This window comes from Oryctolagus cuniculus, chromosome 12, assembly GCF_964237555.1.
Source record: "Oryctolagus cuniculus chromosome 12, mOryCun1.1, whole genome shotgun sequence".
In the NCBI taxonomy this organism is placed as follows: Eukaryota; Metazoa; Chordata; class Mammalia; order Lagomorpha; family Leporidae; genus Oryctolagus; species Oryctolagus cuniculus.
In genome coordinates this window covers 41,049,805-41,068,878 of record NC_091443.1, presented here as the reverse complement: position 1 = coordinate 41,068,878, position 19,074 = coordinate 41,049,805, and the positions used below count along the sequence as shown (strand labels likewise).

Genomic DNA, 19,074 nt, shown 5'->3' with positions numbered 1-19,074 from the left:
CATCAAAGAAGGAGGTACCTTTCTCTGAAGGGAGGAGAGAACTTCCACTTTGATTATGGCCCTGTCTAAATAAGGTCAGAGTCTGTGAACTCAAAAGCTTCCCTAGCCTTGGCAGCTCATGACAAGAGCCTCGAGTGATTACTAACGTCATAAATAAGAATGTCAATTGTTAAATCAACAACAGGAGTCACTGTGCACCTACTCCCCATGTAGGATCTCTGTCCTTAACATGTTGTATTGTTGCATCCACTCATCAGCTAAAATAGAGTATTACAAAAACCAGTGACAGTCACACATGAATTTTATTGAAAATGAGAAGCAAATAAGAGACAAATGAGAGGCAAGATAACCGATCGGGACCAACCACTGATCGGGACCGACACTCCTTATCAGAGTGTGGCCTTCAACAGAAGGTTACACAGTTTTTTATAGTATTCTGTCCACTAGGGCTTACAATTTTGAACCCGGCCCTGGTATGCAGTGAGCAATAAAAAGAAAACCAGAATATGGTTGTAAGATAACAGTTAACAATAATAAACCCAATAACAGATCCGAGATATGGTTGTAAGATAACAGTGACAGACACATTTCGGTCAACCTAGTTCCTGGGAATTTGGGCCCACATAGTTTCACAAGATACACCCTTAGCCGTTAGCAAGCAAAGCTATTATATACAGAAACAAGAGATCTGCAATTAGCTTTTAGCCATACTCACTCCATTTTGATTCTGATTCTATATTACTATGCGGATTAATGGTAAAACTAATATTCAAACAGTACTTTATACTTTGTGCGTCTGTGTGGGTGCAGGCTGTTGAAATCTTTACTTAGTATATACTAAGTTGATCTTCTGTATATAAAGATAATTAAAAATGAATCTTAATGAAGAATGGGATGGGAGAGGGAGTAGGAGATGGGATGGTTTGCAGGTAGGAGGGTGGTTACGGGGAGAAAATCCACTATGATCCAAAAGTTGTACTTTCGAAATTTATATTTATTAAATAAAAGTTTAAAAAAAAAAAAAAAGCTGCCACCTGCATTGCCGGCATCCCATATGGACGCCAGTTCTAGTCCCGGCTGCACCACTTCCTGTCCAGATCTCTGCTATGGCCTGGGAAAGCAGTAGAAGATGGCCTAAGTGTTTGGGCCCCTGAATCCATATGGGAGACCAGGAAGAAGCTCCTGGCTCCTGGCTTTGAATGGGCCCACTCCTGCTGTTGCAGCCATTTAGGGAGTGAACCAATAGATGGAAAATATCTATCTCTGCTTTTGCATCTCTGTAACTTTGTCTTTCAAATAAATAAATTAATCTTCAAAAAATAAAAATAAAAAAATAAACCCATATCACAACCAAAACCACTGTATTTCTTCTGCAGCCTGAAATAAGAAATGCCCAGACAATTCAGGGACCTCACAAACTAGACTGTATTTCTTAAGGACAGCAACCATCCTTGCAGCACCAGTACCCAGCTGAGGTGCTTGATAAGTGTTCAATGACTGAGTGTATATTAACTGCTCATGTTAATCATAAGCGTATTATAAGTACCCACATCTTTTATGTTAAAATAAGTTCACACATAGTCCCTTAGGAACCATTGCAAACACATCAATTGTAATAAACGGTGTAAACACCTATAAATTCTTTGAATTGATTTTTCCCCATACAATTTGGAATCTTTAATGTGATTTCTATACATCTGGAATATGAGAGCAATCCTTTTACAAATGGAATTGATTTCACTAGAAGCGACACTGAGAAAACCAAACTAGTGTTTGGTGTGACTCCAAGGAACATAAGCTTCAAGTCCAGCCAGGAAGTGTTTTACAACCTCCTTCAGCTTTGCAGCAGCCCCTTCTGGCATCCTTCCATCTCTCCTGACATTTCCTAGCAGGGCTTGGTATCGAATAACAACATGAGAAAGCATTCTCAAGCTTTGTCATCTTGCTGGCAACAATTTCTCACAATACCCCTGTACGCCAGCACCAATAGCAGCCACTTGCCTTCAACAAGTAGACAAGGGAAATACCGTTCATGCTTCGGCAGCTCAGTCAGATGCACACTGCTACTCAAGAATTGTTGAATGGCAACATCAAGTTCTGAACCCTACTGAGCACAAGTAGCAACCTCACAATACCCAGCTTCATGGTACCTGCTTGGTTCATAGCCCTGGTTTGAACAGCCGACTGACACAGAACAGACCATTATTTAGAAAATAATTCTGTTTCCAAGAAGATCTGCCCATCGGTGACAGAAGTGACACTCATGGGATGTAGGCAGACACATCACCAGCCTGTGTTTCCATGACTGGGGAAGCAGTCAAGGAGCCACCCCAAAATAACTGCTTTCCCCAGCAGCTGGGAGCGTGGGTGGAACACATCACGAGGAGCGGCCTCGGGGCCAAGGCATGGAAAGAGCAGCGGCAACAAAGGACGTAAGCTACAGCCTGCCTAGATCAGTCAGCAGAGGTGATCCAAGCACGTTTGCCAATCACCTGCTGCCTCGTAGAACAGCCCGAATAAAGAGCAGGTGGGACGTGGGCAGCAGAAGCAGCAGAAGCCAATGCTGCAAGGATATGTGTCATGGCAACTGCATCTGAAAGTCTTCACCAGACAGCCACAGTGAATCTTCCTGGACCAGCAGCAGCTAGGAGACAGTATAACTTCTCCTCTTCACCAGATCCATCACTGAAACACTTCTGGTCAATGCCGGAATCAATGGAGATCAAGTCTTCCCAGTCTGTCACCAGTAATCGGCTTACGCTGACCACACCCACGAGGCACCAAGCTTTCCGCAGCCTTCATGTCTGTCTGCTTTGGTTTGCACACAGAGATTCAAGGAATGATTCCAGGGAGCTTCAGGCAAACCTGTCTATGAGTCTTGGAACCAAATGAACTCTCTCCACCAACGACATTGCCAAGAGCAAATACTACATAACCCAACATCTCCTCACCAACTGGAAGGCCCACAATGGCTCCAACCCTCTTCACAATGTCTCCTTCCTTAATTAGGTCATTGTTTCCAAATGCCACAACAGTAACACTGTCAGGTTCCAAGTCCAGAGACATCCCTGCAGCTTGAAGAAAGCTACCATGTCTTTTGTTTGAACATTCCGCAGTTCATGCACTCGGGCAATACCAACACCAATACTTAAAACAGCCGAGAACCTTCAAGGTCAACAGAATTATCAGCTCTAAGAATGTGTTCTTCAAGAATAGAGAACAAGGGGCCAGTGCTGTGGCGCAGCAGGTTAAAGCTGCCATCTGCAGTGCCAGCATGGCCATATGGGTGCCAGTTCAAGTCCAGGCTGCTCCACTTCTGATCCAGCTCCCTGCTAAGGTACCGGGGAAGGCAGTGGAAAATGATGCAAGAGCTTGGGCCCCAGCACTCACGTGGAAGACTCAGATGAAGCTCTTGGCTCCTGGCTTCAGCTTGGCCTAGCCCAGGCTATTGTGGCCCTTTGGGGAGTGGACCAACAGGTGGAAGATCTCTCTCTGTCCTTCCCTCTCTCTCTCTGTAATTCTGACTTTCAAATAAATAATAAAGTCTTTAAAAAAAAAGAATAGAGAACTCTAATAAACAAATGGAACTATATCAAGCTGAGAAGTTGGTGCACAGCAAAGGAAACAATTAACGATGCGAAGACACAATTGATGGAATGGGAGAAAATACTTGCAAACTACATATCTGATAAAGAAATAATATCCAGAAACAGCATGGTACTGGTACAGAAACAGATGGATAGACCAATGGAACAGAATTGAAACACCAGAAATCAACCCAAACATCTACAGCCAACTTATATTTGATCAAGGATCTAAAACTAATTCCTGGAGCAAGGACAGTCTATTCAATAAATGGTGCTGGGAAAACTGGATTTCCACGTGCAGAAGCATGAAGCAAGACCCCTACCTTACACCTTACACAAAAATCCACTCAACGTGGATTAAAGACCTAAATCTACATCCTGACACCATTAAGTTATTAGAGAACATTGGAGAAACCCTTCAAGATATTGGCACAGGCAAAGAATTTCTGGAAAAGACCCGGGAGGCACAGACAGTCAAAGCCAAAATCAACTATTGGGATTGCATCAAATTGAGAAGTTTCTGTACTGCAAAAGAAACAGTCAGGAGAGTGAAGAGACAACCGACAGAATGGGAAAAAATATTTGCAAACTATGCAACAGATAAAGGGTTAATAACCAGAATCTACAAAGAGATCAAGAAACTCCACAAAAACAAAACCAACAACCCACTTAAGAGATGGGCCAAGGACTTCAATAGACATTTTTCAAAAGAGGAAATCCAAATGGCCAACAGGCACATGAAAAAATGTTCAAGGTCACTAGCAATCAGGGAAATGCAAATCAAAACCACAATGAGGTTTCACCTCACCCCGGTTAGAATGGCTCACATTCAGAAATCTACCAACAACAGATGCTGGCGAGGATGTGGGGAAAAAGGGACACTAACCCACTGTTGGTGGGAATGCAAACTGGTCAAGCCACTATGGAAATCAGTCTGGAGATTCCTCAGAAACCTGAATATAACCCTACCGTTCGACCCAGCCATCCCACTCCTTGGAATTTACCCAAAGGAGTTTAAATTGATAAACAAAAAAGCGGTCTGCACCCTAATGTTTATTGCAGCACAATTCACAATAGCCAAGACCTGGAACCAACCTAAATGCCCATCAACGGTAGACTGGATAAAGAAATTATGGGATATGTATTCTTTAGAGTACTATACCGCAGTAAGAAACAACGAAATCCAGTCATTTGCAACAAAATGGAGGAATCTGGAACACATCATGCTGAGTGAAGTAAGCCAGTCCCAAAGGGACAAATACCATATGTTCTCCCTGATCGGTGACAACTGACTGAACACCAAAAAGGAAACCTCCTGAAGTGAAATGGACACTATGAGAAATGGTGACTTGATCAGCATAGCCCTGACTGCTAATGGACAACTTAATACATTATCCCTCATAGTATTTTTTTTTTTTGTCTGTTCTACTTAATATGACTGGTTTAATTCTGTAATTATCACACAGTTATTCTTAAGTGTTGAAAATTAACTGAAATGTGATCCCTGTTAAACATAAGAGTGGGAATAAGAGAGGGAAGAGATGTATAATTTGGGGCATGCTCGGGCTGACTTGCCCCAATTGGTAGAGTTGGAAACATACCAGGGGATTCCAATTCAATCCCATCAAGGTGGCATGTGCCAATGCCATCTCACTACTGCAAGTGATCAATTTCAGTTCACAATTGATCATAATGAAAGGACTAAGAGTCAAAGGGAGCACATAAACAAGTCTAGTATCTGCTAACACCAACCGATAGAATAAATAAAGGGGAGAGTGATCCAACATGGGAAGTGAGATACTCAACAGACTCATAGAATGGCGGATGTCCTAAATAGCACTCTGGCCTCAGAATCAGCCCTAAAGGCACTCGGATCTGGCTGAAAAGCCCATGAGAGTATTTCAGGCATGGAAAGCCAAGACACTCTGGCAAAAAGATCTCTGTGAGTGAGATCCCAGTGGAAAGAACAGGTCTTCAAAGAGGGAGGTGCCTTTCTCTGAAGGGAGGAGAGAACCTCCACTTTGACTATGACCGTGTCTAAACAAGATAAGAGTCGGAGAACTCAAGGGGCTTCCATAGCCTTGGAAACTCATAACTGGTGCATAGGGAGATTACTGATGCCATAAACAGGAGTGTCAATTGGTAAAGTCAACAACAGGAGTCACTGTGCACTTACTCCTCATGTAGGATCTCTGTCCTTAACGTGCTGTACACTGAGGCTTAATGCTATAACGAGTACTCAAACAGTATATTTCACTTTGTGTTTCTATGGGGGTGCAAACGACTGAAATCTTTACTTAATGTACACTAAACTGATCTTCTGTAAAAAAAAAAAAAAAAGAAAAAGAAAGAAAGAAATTATCAATTCCCAACTTGACTCTCACTGGGATTAAACATGACAATAGGTCTGATCTGATTTCATCATCATTTAAAAAAAATCATCTATTATTTTTCACTTTATGTTTCTGTGTGGGAGCAAACTGTTGAAATACTTACTTAAGGTATACTAAGCTGATCTTCTGTATATTAAGATAATCGAAAATGAATCTTGATGTGAATGGAAGGGGAGAGGGAGTGGGAAAGGGGAGGGTTGTGGGTGGGAGGGACGGTATGGGGGGGAAGCCATTGTAACACATGAGTCGTACTTTGGAAATTTATATTCATTAAATAAAAGATTAAAAAAAATAGTATAGAATTTACTGGAAAAAAAGAAAAAAAAAGAAATAATATCCAGAATGTATAAAGAACTCAAGAAACTCAACAACAACAAAACAAGAAATCAAGTTAAATGTGCAAAGGTGCTGGTATTGTGGCATAGCTGGTTAAGCCTCGGCCTGCCACCATCCCATATGGGCGACAGTTAGAGATTCTGCTGCTCCACTTCCAATCCAGCTCCTTGCTCATGCACCTGGAAAAGTAGCACAAGATGCCCCAAGTGCCTGGGCCCTTGCAGCCTCGCAGAAAGAAGCTTGAGGCTCCTGGTTTGCAGCCATTTGTGGAGTGAATCCGTGGATGAAAGATTCTCTCTCTCTCTTTTTCCTCTTCTCTAACTCTGCCTTTCAAATAAATAAAAAATAAATCTTAAAAAATGGGCATTTTTTTTTCAAAGGAAAAAATACAAATGGCCAAGAGACACATGAAAAAAATGTTTGGCATCACTAGCCATTAGGGAAATGAAAATTAAAATACAAAGAGGTTATCACCTCCCTCCAGTTAGAATGGCAATTATCCAAAAATCAAAACATGACAAGTGCTGGCAAGATTGTGGGGAAAAGTGTATCCAATACATTGTTGGTGATAATGTACATTGGTATGACTATCATTGAAAAGAGAGTGGGGCCGGCACCGTGGCTCAATAGGCTAATCCTTCGCCTGCGGCACCGGCACCCGGGGTTCTAGTCCCAGTCAGGGCGCCGGTTCTGTCCCAGTTGCTCCTCTTCCAGCCCAGCTCTCTGCTGTGACCCGGGAGTGCAGTGGAGGATGGCCCAAGTGCTTGGGCCCTGCACCCACATGGGAGACCAAGAGAAACACCTGGCTCCTGGCTTTGGATCAGTGTGGTGCGCCAGCTGCAGCCCGCCAGCCGCAGTGGTCATTGGAGGGTGAGGGTGAACCAACAGAAAAAGGAAGACCTTTCTCTCTCTGTCTATCTCTCACTGTCCACTCTGCCTGTCAAAAATTAAAAAAAATAATAAAAATAAAAATAAAAAACAGTGTGGAGGGGCTGGCGCTGTGGCGCAGCAGGTTAATGCCCTGGCCTGAAGCTCCAGAATCCCATATGGGCACCTGTTCAAGACCCAGCTGCTACACTTCCGATCCAGCTCTCTTCTATGGCCTGGGAAAGCAGTAGAAGGTGGCCCAAGTCCTTGGGCCCCTGCACCCATGTGGGAGACCTTCAAGAAGCTCCTGGCTCCTGGCTTCAGATCGGCACAGCTCCGGCCATTGCGGCCAATTGGGGAGTGAGCCAGCGGATGGAAGACCTCTCTCTCTCTTTGTGTCTTTCCTCTTTCTGTGTAACTCCACCTTTCAAATAAATAAATAAATCTTTTTTTTTTTTTTTTTGACAGGCAGAGTGGACAGTGAGAGAGACAGACAGAAAGGTCTTCCTTTGCTGTTGGTTCACCCTCCAATGGCCGCCGCGGCCGGCGTTCTGCGGCCGGCACACCGCGCTGATCCGAAGGCAGGAGCCAGGTGCTTCTCCTGGTCTCCCATGGGGTGCAGGGCCCAAGCACTTGGGCCATCCTCCACTGCACTCCTGGGCCATAGCAGAGAGCTGGCCTGGAAGAGGGGCAACCAGGACAGAATCCGGCGCCCCGACCGGGACTAGAACCCGGTGTGCCCGCGCCGCAAGGCGGAGGATTAGCCTAGTGAGCCGCGGCGCTGGCCCTCAAATAAATAAATAAATCTTTAAAAGAAAGAAAGAAAGAAAGAAAGAAAGAAAGAAAGAAAGAAAGAAAGAAAGAAAGAAAGAAAGAAAGAAAGAAAGAAAGAAAGAAAGAAAGAAAGAAAGAAAGAAAGAAAGAAAGAAAGAAAGAAAGAAAGAAAGAAAGAAAGAAAGAAAGAAAGAAAGAAAGAAAGAAAGAAAGAAAGAAAGAAAGAAAGAAAGAAAGAAAGAGAGAGAAGAAAGAAGAAAACAGTGTGGCGTTTCCTCAGGAAACTAAACTAGATTTGCCATATAACCCAGCTCTTCCACTCCTGGGAATATATCCAAAGGAATGAAATCATAATAGCAAAGATTTAGAATAAATCTAAAATGTCTATCAACTGATGACTGGGTAAAGAAAATGTGGTATATCAACATAGTGGAATTTTTTTCAACCATAAAAATAATTAAATCTTGACATTTGCACAAAATGGATGGAACTGGAGATCATTAAGGGAAAACAAGCTAGATCTAAAAAGACAAATACCACATTTCTGTTGTTTTTGGAGTTAACACATATAGAATATAAAAACTGTGCAGATGTCATGTAACTTGGTATACAGTTATAAACAGTTTCACTGAATTATACCATGTACACAACAATAGATCCTTCTTTCCCCTTGTTTCAAAAAGAATAGAGAGCATCCCAGCTAAGCAGTGTTCTGAAGATGAATGCTAGAGGCACCCAAGTTCCTCGAAGTAAGGACTAACCCAAAGCATTATGGGAGGCATCCCAGCCTGCCAAGTGAGGGCGGGGCCTCAGACACACATAGACAGCATCTTTCTGGCGTCCCCTCTTCTGCAGCTGCAGCTTCCCAACCAACTCTAAGCCGATGTTTAGCTTTTAGCTTTGACCTCCTCCCTCAGTGTGGAGTGCAGAAGTCAGGAAGCTAAAAGCCTAACTGACAAGCGCTGCAAAAGCCACAGTGTGGACTTGCACCCTCCCAGCCCAGGGCTCACCCTCAGACGGTAAAAGTCACATCCAGTCCAAAGGTCTGCTCTGTCCAAACAGCCAACCTGCTAACTCTTACCAATTAAAATGCCTCACTTCTCCCCATTGGGACCCACCTCAGCTGGGAAGCCTGTTGTTCAGCCGAGATAGTGGGGAGTGGGGGGGTGTGGAGGGTTGTGGGACATACTCAATGCCTGCTCCCCCAGGTGCCTCTGCGGCCTCTGGCTCCTCCCCATGTTGCAGGAGCGATGGAGCAAGGGAGTAGGGACATCAAAGCCTTCCCACGCTATGGATCTGTCAGCTGAAAGCTGGCCTCAGTGCAGACAGCAGACAATTGCTGGCTCTTGGCCTGCTGAGGAACCCACAGTTGTCACCAGCAGGGCCGAGACTGCCTCCAGCTGCTCCCCAGCGCTCACCGCTCAGCTCCAGTTTCCTCCTGCCCACCTCCAGCCACTTGATGCTGGGTTTGTCTTGCCCCTGCCCCAAAAGATCCTCTTTTGGACTTTTAAGGACAACAAAGTTAAACGATCATTAATAATTCTTATACAGGAGTGGGCATTTGGCCCAGAGGCTGAGACACTCCCCCCCCAACCCCCGCCTTGAGCTGCTTGCATCCCTTATCAAAGTGCCTGGGTTTAAGATCCAGCCGCTATAGCCGGCGCCGCGGCTCACTAGGCTAATCCTCCGCCTTGCGGCGCCAGCACACGGGGTTCTAGTCCCGGTTGGGGCGCTGGATTCTGTCCCAGTTGCCCCTCTTCCAGGCCAGCTCTCTGCTGTGGCCAGGGAGTGCAGTGGAGGATGGCCCAAGTGCTTGGGCCCTGCACCCCATGGGAGACCAGGAGAAGCACCTGGCTCCTGGCTTCCGATCAGCGCGATGCACCGGCCGCGGCAGCCATTGGAGGGTGAACCAATGGTAAAGGAAGACCTTTCTCTCTGTCTCTCTCTCTCTCTCACTGTCCACTCTGCCTGTCAAAAAAAAAAAAAAAAAGACTTGAAATAATGTGATTCTTCAAGGCTATTATCTCACATTGAAATGGTTTCATGCTACATGGAAATCTTTATTTACTGAAAGACAAAGGTACTAGATACAAGAAGATTATCTTTTTTAAAGATTTATTTATTTATTTATTTATTTGGAAGTCAGAGTTAAACAGAATAAGAAGGAGAGGCAGAGAGAGAGGTCTTCATTCCACTGGTTCACTCCCACCAGAGCTGAGCCAATCCAAAGTCAGGAGCCAGGAGCTTCTTCTGGGTCTTCCATGTAGGTGCAAGGGTCCAAGCACTTAGGTCATCTTCTACTGCTTTCCCAGGTCATACCAGAGAGCTTGATTGAAAGTGGAGCAGCCAGGTCTCAAACTGGCACTCATATGGGATGCCAGCACTGCAGGTGGCGGCTTTACCCACTAGGCCACAGCGCCAACACCTAGAAGATTATCTTTTTAAGATATCCTAAGTTCCAGGGCCAGCACTGTGGCACAGTGGATTAAAGCCCCAGACCAATCGCTTCTCAGTCTTTTGGCTAAGATCAAGTGAAGCCCCAGCCTGCAGTGCCAACATCCCATATGGGCACTAGTTTGAGTTCCAGCTGCTCTCCCCCCCCCCTTTTTTTTTTTTTTTTTTTTGACAGGCAGAGTTAGACTGTGAGAGAGAGAGACACAGAGAGAAAGGTCTTCCTTCCATTGGTTCACCCCCACCAAGTGGCCGCTACTGCCGGCACGTTGCTGATCCGAAGCCAGGAGCCAGGTGCTTCTCCTGGTCTCCCATGCAGGTGCAGGGCCCAAGCACCTGGGCCATCCCCCACTGCACTCCCGGGCCACAGCAGAGAGCTGGACTGGAAGAGGAGCAACTGGGACAGAATCCGGCACCCCGACTGGGACTAGAACCTGGGGTGCTGGCGCCACAGGCTGAGGATTAGCCTAGTGAGCCGCAGCACCGGCCGCTGCTCCACTTCTGATCTAGCTCTCTGCTATGGCCTGGGAAAGCAGTGGAGGATGGCTCAAGTCCTTGGGCCCCTGCAACCATGTGGGAGACCTGGAGGAAACTCCTGACTCCTGACTTTGGATTGGCTCAGTTCTGGCTATTGTGGCCAATTGGGGACTGAACCAGTGGATAGAAGACCTCTCTCTCTCTATCTCTCCCTCTCTCTCTGTAACTCTGTCTTTCAAATAAATAAAATAAATCTTAAAAAAAAAAAAAAGGCACTGACACCATTAAGCTAATCATCTATCAGATGAAAAATCCAGGTCTTTAAAAAATTTTTTTAATTAAAAAAAAAAAAGATAACACAAGTTCCACCCTTCCATGGGTCCTTGCCTGTTCACACCTGTAGCCCTAACCAGTAGGAGTATGGCTCCTCCACCATCACCTCCTCAGCTCCCTCTATCAGCTTTAGTCAGAACAAAACAGGCACCATCTCCAAATCTCTAGGACTCTGAAGGCTCCCTCACCTGCCTCGTGATGCTGGGGGAGCACTCTCTCCCTTCCCCCCACAGCCATGCTGCACAGGACTCCTGCTGCTCACTCCCGTGAGGAAGGCCTTCTCCTCACCCTCACCCAGAGCATGGGAAGCGCTAATGCAGCTCTGTCATCTCGTAGTACAGGCTACATAGGTGGTCCGGCGTCTCTGGAGGAAGTGGGGACATTTGTCACCTGTCCCAGTGTTCTGTAAAGTCACATCTAACATCCTGTTACATTAGTCAGACTCGCTATTACAAGAAAAAAGACTTACTCAATTCATCTCAATTAGGAAGGTTCAATTAGGAAGAATCCCGTCGGGGAGCAGGTGTTAAACGCAGCAGTTAAGATGCCCACATTCCACACTGGAGTACCCAGGTTCAATTCCTGGCACCTACCAAAACTGACAACTCGTGATTTGATTTTTGGAGTTTTAAAAAGGATTTATTCATTTGAAAGGTAGAGTTACAGAGAGGCAGAGGTAGAGAGAGAGAGAGAGAGAGAGAGAGAAAGAAATCTTCCATCTGCTAGTTCACTCCCCAAATGGCCTCAATGGCCAGAGCTGGGCCTATCCAAAGCCAGGAGCCAGGAGCTCCTTCCTGGTCACCCACATAGGTGCAGGGGTCCAAGAACTTGGACCATCTTCTGCTGTTTTCCCAGGCCATAGCAGAGAGCTGGATTGGAAGTGGAGCAGCCAGGAATCGAACCAGCAGCCATATGGGGTTTTAACCTGCTGCATCACAGTGCCAGTCCCATCTCTTTGTTTAGGAGAGCATTAAGGGCTAGCGCCGTGGCTCACTAGACATCCTCCGCTTGCAGCGCCGGCACCCTGGGTTCTAGTCCCGGTTGGGGCGCCGGTTCTGTCCCAGCTGCTCCTCTTCCAGTCCAGCTCTCCGCTGTGGCCCGGGAAGGCAGTGGAGGATGGTCCAGGTGCTTGGGCCCTGCACCTGCATGGGAGACCAGGAAGAAGCACCTGGCTCCTGGCTTTGGATCGGTGCAGCGCCGGCCATAGCGGCCATTTGGGGGGTGAACCAATGGAAGGAAGACCTTTGTCTCTGTCTCTCTCTCTCTCTAACTCTGCCTGTCAAAAAGAAAGAAAGAAAGAAAGAAAGAAAGAAAGAAAGAAAGAAAGAAAGAAAGAAAGAAAGAAAGAAAGAAAGAAAGAAAATCATTAAGTCTGTGATTATAAACTAAATTGAAAATGTGCCATCACAAAAAAATTAAAAGAAAAAAATGAAAGAGAGGAAGGAGGAGAGAACGGAGAGGAAAGTATTGTGTATTCTTGTAATTGTATCTATGAAATTCATGAAATCTGTTCATTGTATATTTCTAAGTTTAAAAATGTAAAAAAAAAATCCCTGGCTCCAACTGTAGCTGCCTGCCGATGCAGACCCTGGGAGGCAGTGGTGTGGATCAAGTGATTGGGATCCTGGCTGCCATGGGGCAGACCTGGGTTGCATTTCCATTTCATGGCACCAGCCCAGGACCGGCTGTTGCAGCCATGTGGGCAGTGAACCAGTGGTAAGATATTTGTTCTCTCTCTCTCTCTGTCTCTCTCTCTCTCTCATAAATACATACTTAAAAAATAACAAGGAATGCTACCATGTTATGGCAGCCCTGCACTTGACAATGACCAGAGGCAGTTAGAGTGCAGGACAGATCTGCAGACCAGGAGCTCTAGTCACCCCATGGCAAAGGAGTTCCCAGACTCCTCGCACATGGGGACGGAGCTGCCTCTCTGTTGCTGAACGTCACCCTCCTTTTGCTTTCACCACAAAGACCAGCTCCTTCCTACTTACCCACCCCATGGAATGTAAGTGCACAAAAGCTGTTAACAAGTGAGAGTTCTGTCATTCACTAGGTCTGGGAAACACTGTGTTAGCAGAGTTTTTTTCTGCAGGATTCCCATCTTTATTATCCTGGAGCACCATGGACCTCTCCAGAAGTGGACAGAGATGTTTTTCCTAAATGGGCTGGCCTAGGAAACCTCACGTAAGGAACACCTGTTAACCACCTGTTAACCTGAGACACGGCCCAGGCTGCACCACTGGGAGCTCCACATGCCCTTTCTCCACCCTGGCATCAGCTCACCTGTGGCTTGGAGGGCTTCTGGTATCTGCAGACTGTCCTCTTTCTGTAAGAATTTTTAGCTCCTACTCCCACCATCAAGTAACTAGCTGTATTTCTTGATTTACGATGAAAAAAGTGACCATTATAACAATCTGGGAGATTCTTGGGATCAAGCCATCTTAGAAGCTACTGACCAGCCCAAGGCCTGACTAGCTTTGGACTGGATGCCCCCTGACCAGGAGGGTGGGACAAAATGCGATCCTCTCCCCTTAGCAGGAGACTCTGAAAGGAGCAGCCCCGTGATTGGTCACGGTAGTCTCTCTGTGACAGGCTGCACACAGAATGCAAACAGATACCTGTCCCTGTGCCTCTGAAATTCCGAAATCCTGAAAGCTCCCTCACTTGGTTGACAACTGGAGGAGTACAATCATGTGTAACAGGGAAGTTTAAGTCAAAGAAATGTCTTTCAAGTGCCTTGTGAGTCCCCTCAGCCCGTGATCAAAATCAGTCCAGGATCTGAATTAACTTTGCTGAGTTTCTTCACCGAATAGGTGAGTCTCATTTCAAGCATATATAGCAGACACATTAACTTCTTCCCTCAACCTACTATGTAGCTCATCTATCAAGGCTAAATTTTATCCCAGTGGGTTTGTTTCTTTGTTTTTGTTTTTTTGTTTTTTGTTTGGTTTTTATTGAGAAGCAGAGAGATATTGAGAGAGGGAGAGGTAAAGGAGAGAGAAAAAACTCTCATCCACCGGTTCCTTCCCCAAAGGCTCACAATGTCTAGGGGATGGAGCCAAGAGACAGGAGCATGATCCAAGCCCCCCACACAGATGGCCGGAACCCAGCTGCCTCCCAAGGTCCACACTGGCAGGAATCTGGATTTGAGAGCTAAAGCCAGGAACTGAATCCATGCATTCTGATACAGGAAAGGGGTGTCTTAACCATGAGGCTAAATGCCAGTCCTATTTCATTGTTTTTGTTTGTTTTCTATTCATCTATCTGCTCAAAGTCTTTAACAGGTCATTGAAAACCAACAGTAAGTGATTTCTAAATTTAATCCAAAGTAAAAGAATATATGCAAAAAATATTTTATAGACTTGTTTTTTAAAAATGTTCATTTGCAACACTGATCTTCCTCGCAGGCACTTGTGCTGGCCTGTACCCATGAAACAATTCAGCCTTCCTCATCATCACCTCAGTAATCACACTTAGCCCCAGGTGTGGAAAGCACTGGTTCATTAACCTCATTCCACAGATTGGCTCACAAAAATATACCTTCAATATTACAGAAACGTAAGTCGGTCAATGTCAGTGTTAAGTCATGCACTCACCCGACCCTCCTTATTAAAATCATGTGTGGATAACAGCAAACCAAAAGATCCCCAACAAACAACAAAAAGCGTAGCGGGGCATGAAGTGTAACATAGTGCAAAGTGCAAAGTGCAAAGGTCATGGCCTCAAGTACTCAGACGGAACCACTCTGGGATTTCACTCAAGTGTGTTAAATTTTCTAAGCTTCTGCTTCCATTTCTATAAAGTGGTGAGTGTCACGGGGCCTTTTCTGAAAGAGGCTGTGTATGTAAAACAGTCGCCCTATGCCCAGAACAGGGTAGGTGCTCAGTTAATAGCAATAATAGTAGTAATGGTAATGGTGAGAATGGTGCTGGTGGTATAGTTTTCTCTGTGGTTGTCTTTTTGCTTAGTCAGCCAACATGCCTTCTGTCCATATTCTAACAATGGTGCCCCTTCCTTTTCTTTGAGTAACTGCTGCCAGTTCTCCGTGGTTTGGGGGGCACTGCCAATCACAGTGCCCCACACCCTTGGCCATTGGGATGGGCTTCTGATCTAAGCCATTGTAATCATTGCTCCCCTTCCTCGGGTCCTAGGGGTCAGGAGAAGGAAGTGGAAGGGACAGGGAGGACGCAGGATAAGCAGAGCAGCCTGTGCTCAGGATTTTACAAAGAGCTATTGCGAGAGAGCCCCACTCCCGTGCCTCTGAGCTTAGGTGTAATCTTAGAGCTGTCTTGGTGACTGATTGTGTGGGAGATGCGAGGTTGTGCAGGCAACAAGGAGGAGGGAACCCAAGCCTTACAGTCACTGACTGACTACAGGGGTTCTGAAAGAAGGTCTTGAGCTAGGAGCAGAAGGAAGGAGTTCATGCTGGAATGTGCTCAGTTAGAAAACCCGCATGGATGCCCAGGCAGAGGCTGGGGCATTGGGTCACTGTGTCTGTAATCATGGGCATGTCACTCAACTTAGAGCCTCAGACCCCTTATTTGGCAAATGGGAATCATAGGCTCTTCTCAGAGATTTTAATTAACTTGTCCAAGTCCACCCAGCATCAAATGTAATCCTTAAACAGAACGAAGAGATAAAGGGTTCTAATCACTCGGATCCCTATAAGGGTGAGATCCCTAGGCGGCCACAAGTGCCTGGGGAGCCTTCTGCTCTCTCCAGTCACCCACCCCTCAACTCCAACCTTGCTCTTGGGGAGCCCAAAGACCTGAGTAGCTCACACTTTTTCTTTGCACTGAGCGACTTGGCCCACTTACGGGTTTGGGCCCATTTTATTGGCCTTTGAACCTACTGTGCACTCTGACCAGCACACATTCTTCTGCTGGTTTGCCTAATGAACTCCTTGTCATGCTTCAGGACACTTCCTTTGACCAACACTGTGAGGTTTTGTTTTGAACAATAAATACCACCTTGTAACAAGGTGGTCTCCCAGCGGTCACCAGATTGCCCCTTAAGTGGCTGAGGCGCACAGATAGGCCTTACCTAGAATGCTGGCTGATGCAACTTGAACCATTCTGAGTTTGAACGCCATTGAAATGTTCAGAGGTTACTAATCTATAATCTCTCAGCCCCAAAGCCATCTTTCTGCTTTTTGTCCTAAGGTGCTGGAGGGATTTCTGCTTGGTCAACAGTCCCCCTGTTAGACTGCACCAAGAAGCGTGTTCCAATGCTTGTAGTGCTTGCCCTCATCCAGCTGGTGCCTCCTTCCTGGAGGTCCAGTTCTAAAGCCCATAGAACGTCTTCTAGAAGCTCAGAGACACAGGTCCTACAGAGCTGCACCTCCTCCACAGAGGTGCGGGCCTGCTCTACCATGCTCCTCCTCCATCTTTTCAAGTTTTAATGATTCCAATCTTTGTTCCCAAGCCCAGTGGGTGGCAGTTGCTTCTGACAATGCCTGTCTCTGGGATACCCGGGTGTTCCTTTCCTGCCTTTTCCAATTGCCTAGCTACCAACATTCTATCCAGTTAACAAGTCCATGAAATTCTCTCTGTTCAAAACTGTTATGACTTCTGTGTCCTGATTGGACATTGTGTACAATTGGCTATTATCCATGGATTTTTTAGGGTACATTTTGTAGGCCTCATTTTCACCTGGGGGCACCCCAGCTCCTGAATGTCTGGCCACCCTTAATGTGTTGTGCAGCTCAACCCCTCAAGTGCATTCTTGGTGTAATTAGGCTGCTCAGCCCACCCACACCCAGAGTCCAGGCCCCGCCCACTGGGCCCCACTCAGAGGAGAGCCCACTGGAACAGCCCCAGGCAACAGAACACACACTTGGTTATTGTGCTAGTTTCGGTCAGCTGACTGGGCCTCTCATTCCACAGACAGGATAATAAACAGCAGGGCTTTGTCAAGTACCTGTGTCCCTTGGGACATCACCATCTGCCCTCCTCTGCTGCCAGTAGGGGTGGAGCCTTGTCCTTTATGACCTTCCTTGCCCAGGGACCCTCCTCTCCCCTCACCGCTGGGTTTGAGGAAGGCAGCAGGCAACTCTTACGTTTATTCGTGTTTTACCTTGTGTATTTGTGTCTCATCTTAAAGGTCCTTCATTTGAAAGAAGAAAACGAATCTGTTTCCAGAACTAACACTTCAGTTCTGAATTAGACTAACATGGTAACCATCCTCAAGGAGCTTCAATCCAAGGGGGAAGACAAACAACAACCATGGACTGACCTCAAATTTAGAAGACTCATCTTCACTGAAGAAGGAGGAAGCGGATATGAGAAGGAAGGAACAGCCTGTATCACAATGGTACGGCAGGTGCTTTGTGTGGCAAGGAGAGGGCCTGGGAGAGCGCAAAGGGACAGGAAGAAGGTGCCGCAGTGCTTAAGACTTCCACGACGGAGCATTTCCACGCGCTGACGGGTCCAGAGGCGGCATGGAGTGAGCGGCTAAAGCAGTAAAGGCAAGCCCACTAGACCCGAGATGATGTCAAAGATTTTTCAAGCGAGGATGCTGAGTGATCGCTTCCATGGCCTTAAACACTGCTGGGAAATGCCATAGGTTAGGGTGGGGACAGAGACTGTGCAGAAGGCTAGGTGATTAACTGGACAGAATAGGGTGAGGAGAGAGTCAAAGACTTCATTTTGAGGAAAAAGGACTTTTTCATTTTTGGGGAAAAGGAGACAGTCTTACCCACCAAAAACAATATTGGTATGAGGACCACTTTATATATATAATATGAGGTGAAAGTACAAGACCCAAGTAAAACTATTCTATGGATACCTTAAGAAACAGATCCACTCTGAGTCTAGAACACTGAGTTACAAATACTGCTGATAGCCAGCGCCGCGGCTCACCAGGCTAATCCTCCGCCTGCGGTGCTGGCACACCGGGTTCTAGTCCCAATCGGGGCGCCGGATTCTGTCCCAGTTGAGCCTCTTCCAGGCCAGCTCTCTGCTGTGGCCCAGGAAGGCAGTGGAGGATGGCCCAATTGCTTGGGCCCTGCACCTGCATGGGAGACCAGGAGAGAGCACCTGGCTCCTGGCTTTGGATCAGCACGGTGCGCCAGCAGCAGCGGCCATTGAGGGGTGAACCAACGGAAAAGGAAGACCTTTCTCTCTGTCTCTCTCTCTCTCACTGTCCTCTCTGCCTGTCCAAAAAAAAAAAAAAAAAAAAAAAAAAATACTCTGACCTTTGAAAGTACCGATCCCGATCATAAAGCACTGTGCGTAAAGGTGGAAATGGTCAAAGGCCCAACCTGAACCCATGCAGGGAATCGGCAGTGAAATAGGCCAATTTGCACAAAAGACTGAAGTGCCGTATGAAGGGGAAAAATCACACTGCAAGGGGCAGGCATGAGCCTCACGGTTAAGGTGCCTGTTTGAATGCCTGTGTCCTATATCACAGTGCTGGGTTTACAGCACAGCTCTAGCTCCTGGTTCCTGGGAGGCAGAGGTGATGGCTCAAATAATTAGGTCTCCGCCGCCCACATGGGAGACCTGGATTGAACTCTGGCTACCAGCTTCAGCTCCGTCTAGTCCTGGCCTTTGCAGGCATTTGGAAGTGAACCAACAAACGAGAGCACTTGTGCTCACTCTCTCTCTCTTTCTGCCTCTCAAGTAAATAAAACTTTATTTTATTGTTAAATTCATGTAAAATTATATATGTATGTGTGTGTATATATATATACATACATATATAATTAACTAAAGTGAAATTTAGTGCTCGGAGGCTAAAGATAGACCTACAAGAAATTTTGGCCTAAATGAAAGGAACTAGGCACCATGAAATACTGTAATGAAGAAACTTGGCTTACTGGAGGCTAGGAGTGATTCTGAGAACAGGACCGT

At 46.2% G+C, this 19,074-nt stretch overlaps 2 pseudogenes; both read right to left on the bottom strand.

Annotated features, from left to right (window-relative positions):
- Nucleotides 1–1,766: 1,766 nt before the first annotated feature.
- On the bottom strand, nt 1,767–2,378 carry LOC138844541 (ATP synthase subunit alpha, mitochondrial pseudogene; annotated as a pseudogene).
- Nucleotides 2,379–2,453: 75 nt separating this feature from the next.
- LOC138844796 (ATP synthase subunit alpha, mitochondrial-like) lies at nt 2,454–13,133 on the bottom strand (annotated as a pseudogene).
- Nucleotides 13,134–19,074: the final 5,941 nt, after the last annotated feature.